Source organism: Diabrotica virgifera, chromosome 5 (assembly GCF_917563875.1).
Source record: "Diabrotica virgifera virgifera chromosome 5, PGI_DIABVI_V3a".
In the NCBI taxonomy this organism is placed as follows: Eukaryota; Metazoa; Arthropoda; class Insecta; order Coleoptera; family Chrysomelidae; genus Diabrotica; species Diabrotica virgifera.
Genome location: NC_065447.1, coordinates 258,377,996 through 258,398,540, shown reverse-complemented (window position 1 = coordinate 258,398,540; position 20,545 = coordinate 258,377,996). Strand labels below are relative to the sequence as shown.

The window sequence follows — 20,545 nt, the reverse complement described above, 5'->3', positions numbered from 1 at the left end:
TTTTGGGCAAAACTTAACTGTGTAATCTGGGAAGATGTAATTTGACCTACATTGGTGCGGGTAGAGGAGCTATTATGGGATATGGCTAATTATTTGGGCACTCGACAGTTGGAAAATAATAACGACGATTTTTTAATAAGCAATTTGAATAATTTTTCAGTAGGCCATTTAAATGTACGATCTTTAAATACTGGTTTTGACGAGTTTACAAACTATATGATGGAATTGGACATTGACATGTTGGGGTTGACTGAGACTTGGCTAAACTCCGACATGCCAAGTTTCACCTACAGACTTCCGGGATATAGGTTTGTAACAAAGGACAGATTAGCAAGAGGGGGTGGCGTTGCACTTTATATTAAAAATAATATAAAATTTTCTTTGATTAATTTAAACTTTCCCTTTTTTGAACACATTGCCATAGAATTCACTGTAAAAAATATAAACTATATACTTATTAATATTTACAGGCCACCTTCTGTAAGCGAATCTGTTTTTCTAGACCAGTTTGAGGATTTACTGGGTTATGTAACCGTTGCACATAAGAACATTATTATTGTCGGCGATTTAAATATCAACTTTTTAAGTAATACAACATATCCAAACAGACTAAAAAACTTGTTACAAACTTTACAATTTGATCAACATATTAAAGAGCCCACGAGGTTTAATTTTACAAATAACACATCTAGTTTAATCGATATAATTATTACTAGTCAAAACATACAATGCATAAAATCAGGATCATTGGCAATATCTCAATGTGTGACGGATCATAACCTGGTCTATACAATACTGAATCTACCTAAAATAACCTGCCACAAAAAAACTGTAACGTACAGAGACTACAGTAACATCATTTATGATTTATTAATGGAAGAAGGAAGAATGCTCGATTGGCAGCAGCTTTTCGTGACTGATAGTATTGAAGAAAAAGTGGAGATTTTCACGTCTCACATAAATAAAATTTTAAATAAGCATGCTCCAGTGAAAACCAGGAAAATTTCCGAAAAACCTTATTTGCCATGGATAACTACCAACATAAAGCAGTTGATTAAGCTTAGAGATAAAGCACATAAAAAATATATGAGAACAAAAACGGAAGGGTCTCTACAGTACTACAGAGAATTGAGGAATTTTACCAAACATGCTATAATACGGGAAAAAATCATATTTTTTAATACATTTGGACAGAGTAAAGGGAAGGAATTTTGGAAAACAGCAAAAAAACTCAATCTTACTTATAACGAAAATCAATTCTATATACCAGATAATCTTAACAATGCGACAAATATACACAACTTTTTTTCAGAAATCGATAACAAAAACAACACAGTTTCTACAGATTTGATAGAATTTTATAAAAGCAACAGGCTTACAGACAACACTGACGAGTTTAATTTTACACTATTGGACAGGGAAAATTTAAATAAAATCGTCTCCAAAATATCGTCTAATGCAGCTGTTGATGATGGGTTAACAATAAAAGATATAAAATTATGCTACCCTTTTTGTGCAGATGCATTATTGAATATAATTAATTCGTGTATTTTGAATTCATTCTATCCATCTGGCTGGAAAAAAGCTATAATTAAACCATTACCTAAAATACCTGAACCAAAGGAGCTGAAAGATCTGAGACCAATAAGTATACTTCCTGTCTTATCTAAAATTTTTGAAAAGCACTTATATAATCAAATTGAGTCATTTGTTGAAATTAACAAAATAATACCTGATTGCCAGTCGGGTTTCCGGAAAAATTTTAGTACCACTACAACACTTGTCAGCATTTTGAATGACATCAGAGAAAATGAAGAAAAACAAAATAGTACTTGCATGACCCTTTTGGATTTTAGTAAAGCATTTGATACTATTGGTCACGAGATGCTGTTGGCCAAACTTCATTACTTTGGCTTTTCCAACAGTGCAGTCAATCTCATGCAAAACCTACTGACGAATAGATTTAGTTGTGTTCTTGTTAAAAAAGACTCGAGTGTTGATAAGTCAGAATTTAAATTAGTTAAAAATGGCGTCCCACAAGGTTCGGTAATTTCACCTCTGTTATTTTCCATTTATGTTGCTGACATGAAAAACTGCATTAAATTCTGCAAATTTAAGCAGTTTGCTGATGACTCCCAGTTAAAAATACCTATAAATAGACACACTATAATAGACACTCAAAATAAATTAAATGCGGACCTTAAATGTATATCTTCCTATGCAGAAAATCACAATTTACAATTAAATGCATCCAAATCGCAAATAATAATTATAAATAAAAATAAAAATTCCAGAGAGCTTATCGAAAATACATTACAAATTAACATTAATAACAATCCAATCCCCATTGTAAAACATGCAAAAAATTTGGGTATTATCTTTGATAATGAACTTTCTTTCCAAAAACATGTAAAGAAAAAGTTAACTGCAGGATATCTCAGATTAAAAAATTTATATAAAATAAAAAATACTTAACATCTAAACAAAAATATTATCTTTGCAATACTCTTGTCTTGTCCCTGTTTGATTATGGTGACGTTTTTTATGGCGACTCTATATCTTGGTTACCTAAAAAGTCAATCCAAAAAATCCAAAATAGTTGTGTAAGATTTTCATATAGAATTCCGCATAATCGCCATATAACACCTTACCTTAATCAACATAACATCCTCAAAATGGTTTATCGAAGGAGGCAACATTTGTATAATTTTATATACAAAATTGTTAAGACTGGGAAACCTCCATATTTAAATGAAAAATTTTCAGATTTGTCTAGAATACATACTACACGGAACACTGGAACATTTCTTCTTCCGCGTCACAGAACTGCGGCTTTCCAAAAATCATTTTCTTATCTAGCTGTCAAAATGTGGAACGAGCTGTCAAAAAGAACAAAAAACTTGTCTCTGGTTAAATTTAGAAAGTATATAAGAAACATGTTATTACAAGAACAACTTAACTAAATTAAATTATTAACAACTATTTTTCTACCATCTATCCAGCTGTCGAGAATCTGCACACTGTCCGGCTTCTCGTCCTTGGCACTTTTTCGTTGGGTCTAGAAGTTATATTATAAATATTATCGTATTTGATTTGTTAACGCCCTTCTCCTTCAACACAGTTCAGTTTTGGTTTAGTTTATTAATTTTTTCTTTTGTCTTATATTAAATATTACTTCTCATTGGGGTCTTTTCGCAAAGGTCTACCTTTGTGGTGGACTTTTTGTAATCGGTTTTATAATCGTGAGAAGATCCTTTTTTGTCTAAAAACGTTTTGTATATTCTCTGTTGTATATTGTAATATTCTGTTTTTTTGGCAAAATAAACTTTTTGTATTGTATTGTATAGATTGCTTAAACTAAACGCTTGTGCTGTTTGGAAGTTCCAAAGAAATGTAGATACCACGATTGAACAATAGTCAGTCCTATACTGTAGTCCTATATTTTCTCTGTCATAATATAAGTATAATATGAGTATATAGACATAAATACAATAATTTTTAGTAGAAATCTAATTTTGCTACTGTTTGTATCCAGTCATATGATTACAATATACGATATGAGAAGTAAAATAATTATTTACCTCAATTTTTCAAAAGTTTTTAAAAAATGAGAAGAACTTTTATATGAAAAACTACCTATTCGTGGAAATGATATAGCCACATTGACACAGAGACCGTCTCAACATAATTTTCCAAATTCGGGTGAACGTCGTATATCATCCACGGTAATATTGCATAAAAAGGGTCACACATTGACATATTTCATGCACCAGAAATTCTTCAATCGGGCTTCGAGAAATTTTGCTGCACCCTAAAGGGAAAGGAGGCCCCAAAGGGTTACACTAAAATTTTCATCCTCTTTTCTGCATTTATGTTTCCGGTTTTCCGGTAAGTTTTGGTCGTCAGGATATATGAAAATCTAGTTAGGGCGACAAAGGCATTATGAATTTTTCATTCGGAAATTTTAAAGGCCATTGTAGGAAAATTGTGTAAACAAAGTCAGTCCTTCGGGACATAAATAATAAATGGGTAAGATTGTTTATCATACAATTTATATTCCTTAAGGTTTATACATATAATTTCTACGAATAGGTAGATATGTTTCTTTTCATATAAAAGCTCTCCTCATTTTTTAAAAACTTTTGGAAAATTGAGATAAATATATATTTTACCATATATCAATCAATATGACTGAATACAAATACATAGTAGCAAAATTTGATTTCTATTAAAAATGATTGAATTTATGTCTATATACTTATATTTTCGGATTTCAACAGAGTAGTACAGAGAAAATGTAGGACTACAGTACGGCTAACTATAAAAGTGTTCAATCTTAGAATCTACATTTCTTAGAAACTTCCAAACATATAGATCAGAGCGTAAGTGTTTAGTTTAAGCAATCTACTTATTGTTATTATATTAAAAATTGAAAATATTTAATATTAAAGATACTGCGTTGTAAGATTTTAATTAGACTTCGAGAAAGCCATTGTTAAATAAATTCTTAAAAACTGAATAACTAACAAAAGAATACCAAAACAAAACAGCTAGAATTAGACGAAGGAACAACGGAAGAAGTAATAAAAAATGGACTAGGACAAACAAGAGATTAAATACGAAAAATGAACGTGGTATTTTGAGATAAGAAAATCAGCATAAAAACAAAAAGAAAATTATATAATAGGTACCATGACAGGAATTATCCTCACTTATGGGTATGCAAATTGGTCACTAAATAAGAAATCCATAAACAAAATAAGAGCAACAGAGATGTCATTCCTGAACGAGAAGCTGCAGAGAACAAGAAGTGATAGAATAAATACCATAGAGATTACAAAAGAATGAGAATGAACTCAGATATAATAGACTACACAAAACAGAAGAGATTAACCTAGTACGGACATGTCACAAGAGGAGACAAGAAACGTTAGCTAAACAGAATAACAGAGTGAAGCCCGATAGGGAAAAGGAAGAGAGGCAGAACCCGAAGATCTTTCAGAGAAAAAGTGGACGAAGCAATTGAAAATCTGCAGGAAGGGGACGTGCAAAACAGAAAGAACTGGAGAGAACGGTTGAGTGAAGGAATACAGTGAAAACTGTGGAAATCCTTAGTATCTATAAAAATGCGGTAATAGCCATTACGCCATTTATTGGAGTCGTCAAAAACTAAATTTTTTCAGTTTTCACTTTGAGAAATTTTGTAGTTTTAATTCTAAATCTAGATTCAGTTGTTATAATTTATCGTGAAACAAATATTCTATGTATTATACCTACTCAAAATGGCATTATTTATTACCTCTTACTTTAAATGTATGAATAACTTTAATTATATTTCAGACTAGTTATAACTGAAGCCGTTCATTTTGATTTATGCGAAAATGTATTGAAATTTACGATCAAATCAAACTTTGTTATCCTAGAAAATAAGTTCTGGAATCTCCCAGGACCAATATTTTATGTACGAATATACGAAAACGGCAACCTTTTAGCTTTTGTAAATACACAATAGCAATTTGATTTAGGTAAATTTTAATCCCGTAAAACTATTTTATTTGATATCATTTATTGTCCTCCTTTATAAAGGTAACTACACTTGAGAGCAAAGAAAGCAACTCAGTCGATGAATTGTAGTTTAGGCTTAGTAATTTTCTTTTGTGTTTTTTGAATTAAAACAACTAATGCAAAAAAATATTATCCATTATAGAGCTTCCGAAAAATGATTGTTTAACCCTGCTGTCCCGTTCGAGTCAACTACACAAATGTACTGTTCGGGTCATATGACCCAACTATGATTTACGCTCCTTAATCGAAATAAAATAAGCTAATGGTGATAAATAGGGAGCGGATTTTATGCTAAATGCATATTGTATGCATATTTCGCATATTTGAGAACTTCACTAAATTTTGCATATTTTTAAAGAAACATGCATATTTTGTGCCTATTTAAAAACATTTTAATCCAAAAAAAATTTAAATTTTTTAATTCGACCCAAAATATTTCCCCGCACAGGCTGTCTTATCTATTAATTCGAGAACTACCTGAAGAGAGACGGCTCATTCACTGCCTTTTCATTTTTTTTTTTTTAGAAAATACCCGATCTTTACACAAAGTAGGTATTTATAGTAGTTGTTATAGTGCTTATAGTACGCCGTTATAAAATAATTGTAGGATGTTAAAATGATGAAGGATGGTTTACCGAAAAATCAGAATTTTATTTACTTTTATTATATTTAGTGCAATTTACTAGGTACCCAATTAACTAGGTACCTATAATTCTGGTGATTCTTTTAAATCCCCTATTGTTAAGAGAATTTACACCTTTAACCATAGTTTTACGATTTTCTAACGGAAATCGAAATATTCATGCTTTTGATCAGATCCCGTCTTTAAAGGGCTTTAAAACTTTGGAGGACATATGCGAAATTTTTAATGGGAATTTTGAAATTGATTTTGTTGCAGAATTTTCGGCTCTAACAAGTTATTTTAGATAGGCCCCAATTAATGCCGTTGATGTTGAAAGGAGTTTTCAAGTTAAAAAAATATTTTATCTGATCAAAGAAAATGTTTCCTCGTAAAAAATTTGGAAAAACAAATTGTAGTGAATTATAATCGAAGATATATATAGTGATATTGTTGTATTATTTTAAATAGGTAACTATTGGTATCAGTTTTTGTAAAAAATGTGAATAAATTGCATATATAAAGAATAATGATTTTATTTGAAAGATAATAAATAAGATTGCCGCCCCCCTATAAGAGAACCCCCTAGAATAGAATAAAACAGAAAATTTGTGGTTTCTCAAAATGCGCATTTTTTGAATTTTTGTGCATATTTTGCGCATATTTCGTAAGTTTTTACTGCATATATATGCGCATATTTCATTAAAATTGATTGCATATAAATCCGCTCCCTAGTGATAAATAAAACTTTATTAAAAAGAAATTATGGTTAATTAAACAAAAACTATGTTGTTGATGTAAATTAAACCTTGTTAACAAAAATAAAAGGCGTTATTTCCTTTCAAAAAAGGCTAGTAACAAATATCTACAAAAATTTAAGTCAGTTTACAACTGGTACAATAATAAAAAGAATGGATTTTACAAATATATTCATGATATATACCTACAACAAAATAATTATTCTTGTTATCGTTTTTAGGGCAAGTTTACAGCGTGCTCGTTTAGCAGGCGGAGTTAGATTGTCCATAGACGGTTCACTAGCATTTCCATCTTATCTACTTATTTCGGCTCGCGTCCTTTTTACCAGTCCGTGAGAGCCTTTAGATATTGGTATATTTTTTCTGGAAATGATCACTGGGTTCATTAGTTTCTTTTCCAATTCCTCAAGAAAAATTCGCCGTTTTTCCAGTTTATTGGTATTACATTGGATATTTACTGATGACCATAACACGAACGAGTTGTAGGCAGAGATGTCCAGCAGATTATAAAAAACAATCATTGGCCAGCGAATTATCTCTTCTCACATGTACCTATACGTGTCAAAAAGCTAATCTAGACATCTGGAATATCCACTGCTCCCTTATGAGAATTGTAATCTAAAATAATTAGGGGCTTTTTCATTTGATGAAAGTAGTGCGTGATGCATCGATTTATGATGCAAAGTACTCATAAAAACAACATTTTTATTATTTTTATGAATACATATTGACAGCAACATTGGTATCTTGCGTGAAGCAAAAAAGACGACCTATGAACTTCTTTATTCGCGATTTTTGTTGTAAGCTCCGGTTGATTTTACTTATAGTACCCGACATTGTATTTACTTTGTCTTAGAAGAAATTGTCCTAAATTTTACGGTGTAAAAAGTTATTACACGTAATATTGTGGCCTTCCAAATCACTACTCAAGTCACACATCACACGCATTCCTGTATATATCTGCAATTTTAGAGCATAAGAAGTTTTACTATTCATAATTACATAAAACCCAAACTATTGTGCCATATTTCGCTGGCTTTAAAGGGCTCTAAAGGCAACTAGTTGCTAATCGACGGTAACATTTTCATCAAAGTTAAAAAATTTTGGTACATTCTCTACCTATGTTTCCTAAATTTCACGTATTGCAGCAAGTTTATCAAAACGTCTCCTATCCTGTCTAGTAGTTTTGTTATCAACACGTATTACTTGCAAACTTTTTGTAAATATATCAAGAGACATTGTTGATTGAAATATACTACGACTCATTTCTTCATTCCACAAACTTTTAGTTGATTCACCATGGGACTTATAAAAAACCAATGTATGCTTGGAAACCAACTTATTCTGTCTTTCCAGTTGGTACCAAAGGCATGATGTCCGTCCATGTTGGTCATATTTTTATAATTTGGTTTGCAACATCGTCCAGATATACTACAGTTTATTTTACAAGTTCTAGCTAGCAGAAACCTGTTTTTAGACGTATCCGGCTGACAAACACACAGGTACTGCCAATATAGAATACTGCCAACTAAATACACATACATAGGTATTTTTTAACGGTTTAAATACGTGGGTCATATTGACCCGAACGTACCCTAGGTAACAATTTCATTTTTATCAAAAAAATCAGGAAGTTGATTGTTTACCTCATATGCAATTGAAAGACCTCATATTAGGTAATAAAGTCACAGAACACCAAATCGTTTCGCCGCGTAATAATTTGTAAAATAGGAAATAAATTATTTTTTGGGTCAAATAGACCCGAACAGGACAGCAGGGTTAATGGAAATTGGCAACATGTAAAAATTTTCTTCTTCTGTATGGCAATAGGGAATGCAGTAAACCTTATAACGGACAGGTTTTACGCAATTTAGAGCTGTATGGATTTGCCGGTGGTCGTCTCAGTCGCTTTTCAAACGTTGACCTGTGTGTGTACTTCGAAGTGTAGTAAGTAAATATTTTACAAAATGGATACTTCACCAGAAAAGAAGGTCAGGTAATTGCATAATTACGCGAGGGATATAGTGTGAGGACTGTCTCCCGTCGTCTCCTTATGACGCAGTCTGTAGTCTCAAGTCCGTCTTACTTGAGTCTTAAGTCCGTCCGGCTTGCCGTCTATATCAGGAGACCGGCAGCTACAGTCGACGATCAGATTAGGGTCGGCGACGTGTAATATCATAGAGGGGTGATCGATTTATTGTCCTGGGCGCCTTGCGGAATCGGCACGTGACAGGAGTTAAGCTTCAATAATCCTTGAGAAATATTTGACGTATCACCTACACTTAGTGGATAGTTAGGAAAGGGCTTAAGTCTACCACTTTGACTCCTAGACGAGCTAACACACTACCCCATTTGAACGCACGTCAGAAACAAGATTGACTTCAGTTAGCCCGAGAAGACGTCAATTGGGACCTTGACTAATGATGCAGAGTTTTATTTTCAGATGAGAGCCGAATGTGCTTGTAAAGCAATGACAGAAGACGACACGCCTATCGGTGGCTCGGAGAACGATTTATTCAGTGTTGCGGTGTTGAAACAATGAGCCAATGAGGTGGTTCGTGTATATTTTGGAGTACTTTATTAGTACATTATTTCACGGTTTTTGCTCTAAATTTTAAAGAACCGCTTAGATTGACATGAAATTTGGCATACGCATAGGTTACATGTCAAAGAAAAAAATGATATTGTGCTGATGTGTGCTTTTGCCCTGGGGGTGACTTTCACCCCCATTTGGGGGTGAAAAAATATAAGTCCAAAAATAATTCCGGAAATGGATAAACTGACTATTTTTAAGTAACTTTTGTTCTATAGAACTTGTTCGCCAAGTCAACACTTTTCGAATTATTTGCGACTGAATATGTTCATTTTTCAACAAAATAACTACATTTTTAGACGGTTTTTCGCAAATAACTTAAAAAGTAAGTATTTTGTCGAAAAAATGTTCTTAGCAAAAATATAGCCTCTAAAAAAGTAAAAAAAAATGGTGTACGCGTTAGGTCTCTAGACCTCGTAAATCCAGAGTTATAGACAATGAAAAATAGATTCATATCCACCAAATTTCTAATAGAATATTTTGAAGTGAAATATCCAAAAAATTAAGCGCTTTTTGGGGAGAATCCATTTTAACTTTTTTAAAGTGTTTAAAAAGACTTTTATTTCTGTTTTCAAAAAAAGTTTTTATCATTAAATTTAAGCAAGTTACGCTCAAAATAAAGTTGGTCCCTTTTGTTTTGGCAAAAAAAAATCGGGAAGACCACCCCCTAATTAGAATGAAATAAATCGTTACCGCTCCATAAATTATTTTACTTATGTTGTGTTTATATTATCTGTAAGTTTCATCGATTTAAAGTGCTTATTTTTGAAAACATTTGGTTTTAAGGAGAAATATTTAAAAATTTTAATTTTGAAAAATATGACTTTTTTTAAAACAACTTAAAAATTGTTAGAGATACCAAAAATCTCGAAAAACAAAAAAAGTCAGCATTGCTTTTCTAAATATCATGTATTTTTTTGTTTTTCTGTTAGACAAAAATTGATTAAGATTTGGTGTTTCTAAATTTGCATACATTCGTGGTCAGTGACTCGCTCAACCCCTTTTAACTACAGCCCTTTCAAAAATAAGAACTTTGAACCGATGAAACTTACAGATAATATAAACAATTCATATGCGAGTCAAGAAACTTGTGAAGTCGTAACGATTAGTTCATTTGAGATACTAATTAGGGGGTGATTTTCCCGATTTTTTTACCAAAAAAAGAGGGACTAACTTTATTTTGAGCGTAACTTGTTTACTTTTGATGCTAGAAATGTTTTATATAAAACAAAAATGAAGCTTTTTTTAAACAATTTAAATAAGTTCTAATAAGTTTTCCCCGAAATGTGCTTCATTTTCTGTATTTCACGTTAAAATACTCCATTTTAAATTTTACGAATATGAACCTATTTTTAATTAGCTATAACTCTGCTTCTACTAGGTATACAGACGTGATATATACATTTTTTAAAATATTTTACAGGCTATATTTATGTTAAGAATCTTTTTTCGACAAAATACTTACTATTTGAGTTATTTGCAAAAAAACCGTCTAAAAGCGTGGTTATTTTGTTGAAAAAATGAACATATTCACTGGCAAATAACTCGAAAAATATTGACTTAGTGAAAAAACTCTATAGAACAAAAGTTACTTAGAATTTGTCAGTTTATCCATTTCCGGACTTACTTTGGACGAATATTTTTTCACCCCCAAAAGGGGGTGAAAAGCACCCCCGGGACAAAAGCACATATCGGAACAATATCACTTTTTTTCTTTGACTTGTTAGCTATGTGTATGCCAAATTTCATGTCAATCCAAGCGGTTCTTTAAAATTTAGAGGTTTTGCAATATTTTACCGTTAAAGAACGGACTGTATGTTTAAAAGATAGAAGAGAGCTTGTATTCTGCATCCGCATACGCTAGTATTTATACACTGCTCTTAGTAATGGTTCTTCCTCTTTTAATTCCTTCTTCTTCAAGTGCCCTGTCCGTTGCGAACGTGGGCTATTAACATGGCAATTCTGATCTTGCTTGAGGCACTTCTGATTAGTTCGACTCATGTGGGCCTAAACCACTTCCGCAGATTTTGGAGCTACGAGTGTCTACTCCTGCCTTTGTCAACTTCCCCTGGACAATCAATTGCAGACAGTTAAATTCCATTTCCCTAGACGTTGTAATTCCAGATTCTCTAATAGTCTAATTCCCTTTGTCTAGGGCAACGTTAAATAAAAAGTATGATAGGCTATCTTCCTGTCGAAGTACTATTTATGTCTATGCAAAATTCTTGGTACTCAGTTCTGCTCTCTAACCTTACACTCGACTGTTAAGAGAGTTGTTTTCTCTAGTTTCTCTAAGTTTATTTAGATATTAATTTCTACGATGACGAAATAATAAGGTACAATGTATAGTGCGTTTCTGTCTACACTGTCACAACTAAAATCCACAAACAATTGGTGAGTATCAATTTCAAACTAATATATTTTTTCAAAGCTTGTCTTAGAATGAATATTTGATGGTTAATGTAGATAGTCAAATAAAAAAAATAAAAAAATCGTGTATTATAAAAAAATATCAATTTCGTCCAATGGCAATAAAATCGCCAAAAACGAGGATCTGATCCAATAAAATACAATAAAAAACTTCCGTCGGCCAGTATAATAGCCCACCAAAAACAATTCAGTCAGATTTTATAGATAACAAAAAACACAGAAAATACCGTTCGGCGTTGTTGAGATTTTATATCAGAATGACATAAAAGAAAGGTATGTATCCGTTAAATATAGTGACCGGAATTAACACTCCGTGAAATGGGAAAATGAAAGAAAGGACGATTGGCAATAAAAACGAAATTTATGACACGCTGATTACTTGACTTTTATAGATATCCAGATTAAAACCAAATTTATTGTCATCACTAAAGAAACATATTTATCGAAATTAATGGTGCCATTATAGCTAATAGGTAAAAGAAAAACAAAAAACTAAGATTATGAGCCTGACGGCATAGATATAGTTCTATTATTATACCAGGGAAGAAAAGATTTCCCCAGGTCACTCTTTGATACAGATATCTAAGAACTGCTTTTGATAAACTTGGTGATAACAATATCTAATAAACAAAATATGCAATAGAATAAACGTCATTTTTACCTACAAACAATGTAAGATCAAAAGACTAAGTTTTCAATCTAATAGCACATAAAATAATATTACACTCTACATCCCAACATATTGAAAACAATGGGAACCTTCTTTGATTACACCTCCGAGGCTTCTAAAATTTGCAAGCCATAACGGATGCTGAGACTAATACTCCAGAGAAATAATATTTTTCTCGTGACATATCCCCCTCCAGGCTAAAACCAAATTTTTTGAGTAGTATGGACATCTATATTAAATAACCTATATGTTTCCTGCAGCCGATTTTGATGATATACATAGTTATAAACAAATGAAGATCAAAAAACGGTAAATTTTCGCTTTTTTCGTCCATTACTAACAAGTGAAGCATTCTAAACAAATTTGAGAATAAGAAACTCATAAATCATATAAAAAACTTCAATATACCGTTCGCTGAATATGTCTATCCTTATTTGTTGCTTAGAAAATTGAAAAATAAGTCATAAATTTTGAGATTTTATAAATGTTCATAACTTATGTAAAAATTAAGTTAGAACCTTCTTATTACACGGAGTGCTGAGACTTCTTGTGCTTAAATTATATTTTAAATTTCAAAGCAATTGGTCAAATAGTTTAAAATTTATTTAATTTATTTATCCCAAATTCATTTCTTTGCAACACTATAAGTCAGAAAATTATGAGGTTACAGTAATACTTCGGAGAGTTTATGAAAGAAGAACATTTATACTATTAACTTAGTTAAATAAAAATTACAAAAATAATTTTAAACAGTGTAAAATTATTTTGCAAAAACATGTCGATTTTTTGCTTACTTATAAACAATTAGAATAACTTTTTAACCGGTACCCGTAAAAAAATGATTTTTCCATATTTAGAAAGACTAAATTTTTATACACATTTAGAAAGAAAACAATTGTCCTAGGACAATTAGGGACGAAGTTAGCCCCCCCCCCTTTTTTTTCATAAACTATCCAAAGTATTACTGTAACTTCACCATTTTTTGACTTTAGTGTTGCAAAAAAAATTAATTTGAATAAACAAATTAAATAACTTTTAAACTATTTGACCAATTGCTTTGAAATTTAAAACATATATTTAAGCACAAGAAGTCTCAGCATTCTGTGTAATAAGAAGGTTTTAAATTATTTTTTACATAAGTTATGAATATTTATAAAAACTCAAAATTTATTCCAAAAAATTCACAAGGAAAAAGTTTTCCTGTGGTTGGCTGTATACCATGTAATACAAAAAAAAAACAGTAAAATCCTATATAAAAGGTATATTTAAAAACCCTCAAAAGGGCCACATCAAAATCACATAACGAGTTTTCGACTGGTTTACCAGTCATCATCAATGCTTACCTGCTTACCTAAAATGAATATAATCTGATAAAATAATACAAAGATATTGAAATTTTGATTAGGGTTGAAAAAATTATCAGTTATACTCACGTGCAATGTACATGATAACCACAAAGATAGTATTTAACAAAAATATTAGGTTCAAAGCCCAGTAAAAGAAGTCCGTTTAGGAAACATTGGTTTAAAAACTACATAAAGTATGGATGTTTAAAATATTAAGCTAATCTGCTCCAGGTAACATCTGAGATGTGGATTTGACTTGTTTACATGTTGAATGTATGACGGCAAGTGACAATGAGATGGATAGGACCATTTAACGATGACAAGACAGAAATTACAGTTCCACAGGAGGTTAACAATTAACCTGTCATATTTAAGACTGAGGTGTACAGCATGTTAAAATTAGAAATGATGTAACAACACACTCCATTGTGAAAATTATCATTTAGAACTCATTAAGCTAGTTGTTATAATTAAAATGAATTCTGAACAGCTACCAATAAGTTAATTAAATTCGATAACGTTAATCAACACAAAATTGCTTTTTAAATCTTAGATCTCTCGATAATAAGTTTTTTTTACTGAATTTAGTTATTGAACACGAAACTTTTGCGTAATGTGGTTTGCCTAACTGCACTTACATTATACGTGAATACATTTTAATTATAACAACTAGCTTAATGAATTCTAAATGATAATTTTCACAATGGAGTGTGTTGTTACATCATTTCTAATTTTAACATGCTGTACACCTCAGTCTTAAATATGACAGGTTAATTCTTAAACTCCTGTGGAACTGTCATTTCTGTTTTGTCATCGTTCAGTGGTCCTATCCATCTCATTGTCACTTGCCGTCATACATTCAACATGTAAACAAGTCAAATCCACATCTCAGATGTTACCTGGAGCAGATTAACTTAATATTTTAAACATCCATACTTTATGTAGCTTTTTAAACCAATCAAGTATATTCAAATGGGAAATAAGCCACAATTTTACCTAAAAATGATTTTATTAACGTTTCGACGCCCAAGTCGGGTGTCGTTGTCAAAATACAAAATAATATTAAATAAACAAAAATGTTGTTGCTTAGTAAAAAATTCTTCTAATAATTTATTTAATCTGACTCATTTATATCGGCAATTCAGACACGTATTATACATTTTAAAGTAGACGACTTTAAAAATGATATTGCCAATATTGATGAGTTACGTTCCTGGGACGACTTTACTAAAAGATAGTTCATTCGATTACATGAAATCAATCCCAACTCAAGAATAGCCGCCACAGAAAATCATAGCATGTGATCTGTCTTTAAAAAGACAACCAAATGCAACGGTGGTACTGAAATTCTCGCGTTAGAGATTCCATAGTAAATCACGAGGGAATGTGATGTGGTTACCCATACTAAAGGAGGAAGTCAATAGAAAGAAACTACCACAATTAGTAAATCAGTAACATATCGAGTTAGTACATATTTAGTATTTTAGTATTATTTAAAATTTAAAATATCAAGTCAGAATTTGGTATTAGTTTGAGAGTAAACTAAATGTAAACCCAAATACTTGCGATGTCGGGATAGTATCACGAGGTTTTTCCTGGTTTTCCCTAGTGATTTACTATGGAATCTCTAACGCGAGAATTTCAGTACCACCGTTGCATTTGGTTGTCTTTTTAAAGACAGATCACATGCTATGATTTTTTGTGGCGGCTATTCTTGAGTTGGGATTGATTTCATGTAATCGAATGAACTATCTTTTAGTAAAGTTGTCCCAGGAACGCAACTCATCAATATTGGCAATATCATTTTTAAAGTCGTCTACTTTAAAATGTATAATACGTGTCTGAATTGCCGATATAAATGAGTCAGATTAAATAAATTATTAGAAAAATTTTTTACTAAGCAACAACATTTTTGTTTATTTCCCGACACCCGACTTGGGCGTCGAAACGTTAATAAAATCATTTTTAGGTAAAATTGTGGCTATTTCCCATTTGAATATACTTGATTATAAAAATGCCACAAGAAAATAGCTTCAGAACAACACTTTTAAACCAATGTTTCCTGGACGGACTTCTTTTACTGGGCTTTGACCCTAATATTTTTGTTAAATACTATCTTGGTGGTTAGCATGTATATTTCACGTGAGTATAACTGATAATTTTTTCAACCCTAGTCAAAATTTCAATATCTTTGTATTATTTTATTAGATTATATTCATTTTAGGTAAGCACTGATGATGACTGGTAAACCAGTCGAAAATTAGTTATGTGATTTTGATGTGGCCCTTTTGAGGGTTTTTAAATATACCTTTTATACAGGATTTTACTAAGCAACCAATAAGGACAGACATATTCCGCGAACGCTATATTGAAGTTTTTTATACGGTTTATGAGCTTTTTACTCTCAAATTTGTTTAAAATGCTTAACTTTTTGGTAATAGACGAAAAAAGGGAAAATTTACCGTTTTTTGATCTTCATTTGTTTATAACTATGCATATCATCAAAATCGGTTGCAGAAAACATATAGGTTATTAATATAGTTGTCAATACTACTCAAAAAATTTGGTTTCGGCCTTTAGGGGGCAGTGTCACCAACAGGATATTTGTTTTCCTTATTTCTCTGAACTATAAAGAAGATGAGGGAATTTTACAATTTATATATCACGTCCCATCTGCTCAGCGCGGTGAATTTCCAACGAGAATAGCACATAAAATGATATTAAAAATATTACTCTACATCCCACCAGATTGAAAACAAAGGTTAAGGTGCTTGCTGCACTCTCTGATTGAACTAGAATATGATGCGGCTCTAGTTTCGTGTTGCAACGAAATGTTTTTAAAAATGGTTATTAATTTATGTATGATCACTTTTTGATTATAATTACCAAAGGGAAAACCGGTAAATTATATGGAAAAGTAGCACAATTTTACTGAAAAAGCATAGAAAAGTTTGTGAAGTTATTTTTGTTCTTAATTATTTCGCGTAGAGAAAAATGTGTTAAAAAGGAAGTATTTGACTGAACGCGTCAAATGAAAGGATAACGATGATTACGTTCAGCACACATAGTTGTTGGATAGGACAGGGATTTATCGATTTCGTTCAACTCACCAAATCGATGGGTTTCGGAACACGTTCAGCTCACTTGTTCCGATGGATAGTTATCCCCTGACCCACAGACAATGACCTAATAGAATAGAATAGAATAGAATAGAATAGAATAGAATAGAATAGAATAGAATAGAATAGAATAGAATAGAATAGAATAGAATAGAATAGAATAGAATAGAATAGAATAGAATAGAATAGAATAGAATAGAATAGAAATATGCTTTATTGTCATGAAAAATTATACAATTTTATCGACAAAGCTTACAAAAAGCTAAGAAAACAAAACAATAAAAATTCAATTTACTAAAATTACATAAATCGTCAGTATAAATTAAAAAAATAATAATAATGAAGTTAAACAGTTAGTCAATTGACAAATTTAAATAAAATGCAAATTGCATAGTCCACCTAGTAATAAAGTTTAAAAGTTTAAAAGTTAAGCTGCTGCATGTGACACCCAAATATAGATGAAAAATAATAATAAAAATACTACTTGTGCAAAGGGTACTGTAATTTCTTAGTTATTGATTAAAAAAATCTTCTACTGCATAATATGGTCTTTCGGATAGGTAGGCTTTTGTCAGTTTACGGAATTTGGGGAAAGATGCTGCAGATTTAAGTTATAGAGGGACATTTTTCTAAAGTTTTTTTGCAGAATATAATATAGTTTTCTTTACTAACTCAGATGACGGGGTCGGTAAATAGACGTCAAAGGTGGAATTTCTCGTGAAGTAGTAATGATTACGTCTTGGTGGAAAGACATGTAGATTTTTACGAATTAAGCAAACAGTTTTTAAAATATATAAAGATGGAAGGGTTAAAATTCTGTGATCTTTGTAGTAACTTCTACAATGTGTTTTTCTTCTGAGGGCAAACAGGTATCTTATTGCTTTTTTTGTAATTTGAAAATAACATCGAATTGGGTAGCTGTACTAAAACCCCAAAAAGGAAGACCATAACTAAGATGTGACTCGAACAAAGAAAAATATGTAATTTTGAAAGATGCTAAATTAAGTTCATTCGAAACAGATCTTATAGCATAGCAAGCTGAAGATAGTTTCTTCCTTAACAAATTAATATGGAGGGACCATTTAAGGCTGCTTTCTAAAAAAATACCAAGAAATTTTACAGAATAATCGGTACTGATCTGGCTGTTATTAAGAGGTAAAGGTTGAAGAGCTCCTTTATAAGATAATGGTACTCTTTTATCTACGTTAAATTAGAGTCAGACCAGGTTTTTATTGTAAATAGATCAGAAGTTATAGTAGCATGAAAAGTTGCAATATTTGAATTGCTCCAAGTGATACTGGTATCATCAGCAAAAAGAAAGATTTTTCAATCGATTTTTAAACTAGTGATGTCATTATTAAAGATAAGGAAAATTAGAGGACCCAATACTGATCCTTGAGGTACCCCACATACAATGTTTTTGAGACTAGAGTCTGTATCATTTGCTCTAACCAGTTGTTTCCTATCATCCAAGTAAGATTGGAACCAATTAAAAGAATTCTCGAATTCCGTAGAAATTTAGTTTTTTTATCAAAATGGATTTCTGTTCGGTCTTTAATACTATCTAAGGCGGTATAAAAATTTTGTTGAATACACATGCGTACTCTAGAAGATAAGAGTATAAATATTATCGTCGCACGATCAATGTAATAAAGGTTCATACTTTTTACATTAAAGCTTATTCAGCCTTTGTCTCTTTTAGTTAGTTATACAAGTCCATTCACAATATAACTTTAATTTTTATGAAATTTTCATATTTCTTTTAGTTGAATCATTTGAAGATAGAAAAATACTACTTTTCAAATAAAACCGAATCGCTTTAACCCCATTTTTTCTTTCGTTTCCCGCATAAAAAAGTAGTAAAATTCAAGCAACCATCTTTATAGTTTAGATATCCCCTGGGTATGTAAACAAGCCCTAAAAAGATGTACAAGAATATCGTTTTTTCATAGCCATGCCCTAAGCAAGGACAAGGCGCAAGGGTGTTATTTCAGAATAAGAAAATATGAATACGTTATTAAGGGAAAATTGATTCTTTTGCCTCTGGGATATGATTTAATAAACGGCCTTTCCATTAGCTTTTAACGTCTACAGAAATTTTGAGCTAAGACAGAAGATGTCGGGGAGGGAGCCCGAGGGTTAAAAATATGCCAAAAAATACTATAAATATATCTAAATTTTTGTTTTTGAAAATGTTCATATGAAGTAACCATAACTTTTTATTTTTATTTATAACTGTACCAAAATAGTTAGTCCGCTTTATACAAAATACACTGCTAGTCAGAAGTTGGGGATTTTATTAGAAGATGCTTTAAAAACAAAAATATTCAAACGTAAATATTAAAAATTCTTTATTATACACTCACCGGCGTAAAATTCCGCCACCCAAAATTTTTGATTAAGTTTGACAATTTACAACTTTATTATTTTGTGCTCAGAGTTGCAAGATTATTGCACCAGTTTGTAGGTACATGAATTGATATCGTTCAGTAATATTCCGGTAACAAAAAGATTTGCAAGATTATTGCACCAGTTTGTAGGTATATGTATTGATATCGTTCAGTATTATTCCGGTAACAAAAAAATTTTGCTTGCATGTCATTTTAAAAAATTCTGTGGAAAAATTGAATAGGTGATTTTGTTTTATAGTCCTGTCATATTATCTCGGAGGCATCACTAAAATTTTGTTTTTTAAATTATCCGAATACCTCTTTTCTTGTAAGAGGTGTACCATCCTGTGTAAATAAAAACACTGATTGACTAATAAAATAGAGGTTAGATTGATAAGATTAGATTGGTCCGCATGCAGCCCAGATCTCAATCCTATTGAGCATTTATGGGATGAATTAAAAAAAGCTATTCGCCGTCATTCTAGGTCTCCAGAAAATTTGATACAGTTATGGCCCTGGTAGAGGAATATCGGGCTATTCCCCAGGCAAGGAAAACCCATCTTTGTTCGATGCTAAACAGATTGCGAGCAGTCGTTGCTGCAAGAGGTGGACATACGTGCTATTTAATTGTTTTGTTTTGTTGTTACTTTTGTTTTGTTTTGTTAATTTTAGTGCGTTTGATATGTTTAATTAAATAAACCTTCAAAGCAATGTTTTTATTTACAGCTCTTACAAGAAAAGAGATATTCGGATAATTCAAAAAACAAGACCTTAGTGATACCTCCAGAATAATACAAAAGGAGTATGAAACAATATCAGCCCTCCAATTTTTCCACAGAATTTTTTAAAGTTAGGAGAAAAAACAACGCTTATATTCACCCCCATATAATGCCATCTAAGCAAAAAATGTTTGTTACTGAAATAATAGCAATTGACATCTATACATGTACCTACGAACTCGTGCAAGAATCTTGAAAATCGAAGTACAAATAATAAAGTTATAGATGCTCAAACTTAATCAAAAATTTTGGGTGGCGGTATTTTGTGCCGGTGAG

The 20,545-nt window shown here is 31.4% G+C and overlaps 1 protein-coding gene across 1 annotated transcript in view; it reads left to right on the top strand.

The window, feature by feature from the left end:
- Positions 1-20,545, top strand: part of LOC114324832 (alkaline phosphatase-like) — a 1,004,985-nt gene that overhangs the window by 962,662 nt on the left and 21,778 nt on the right. The gene's annotated exons all lie outside the window — the stretch shown is intronic.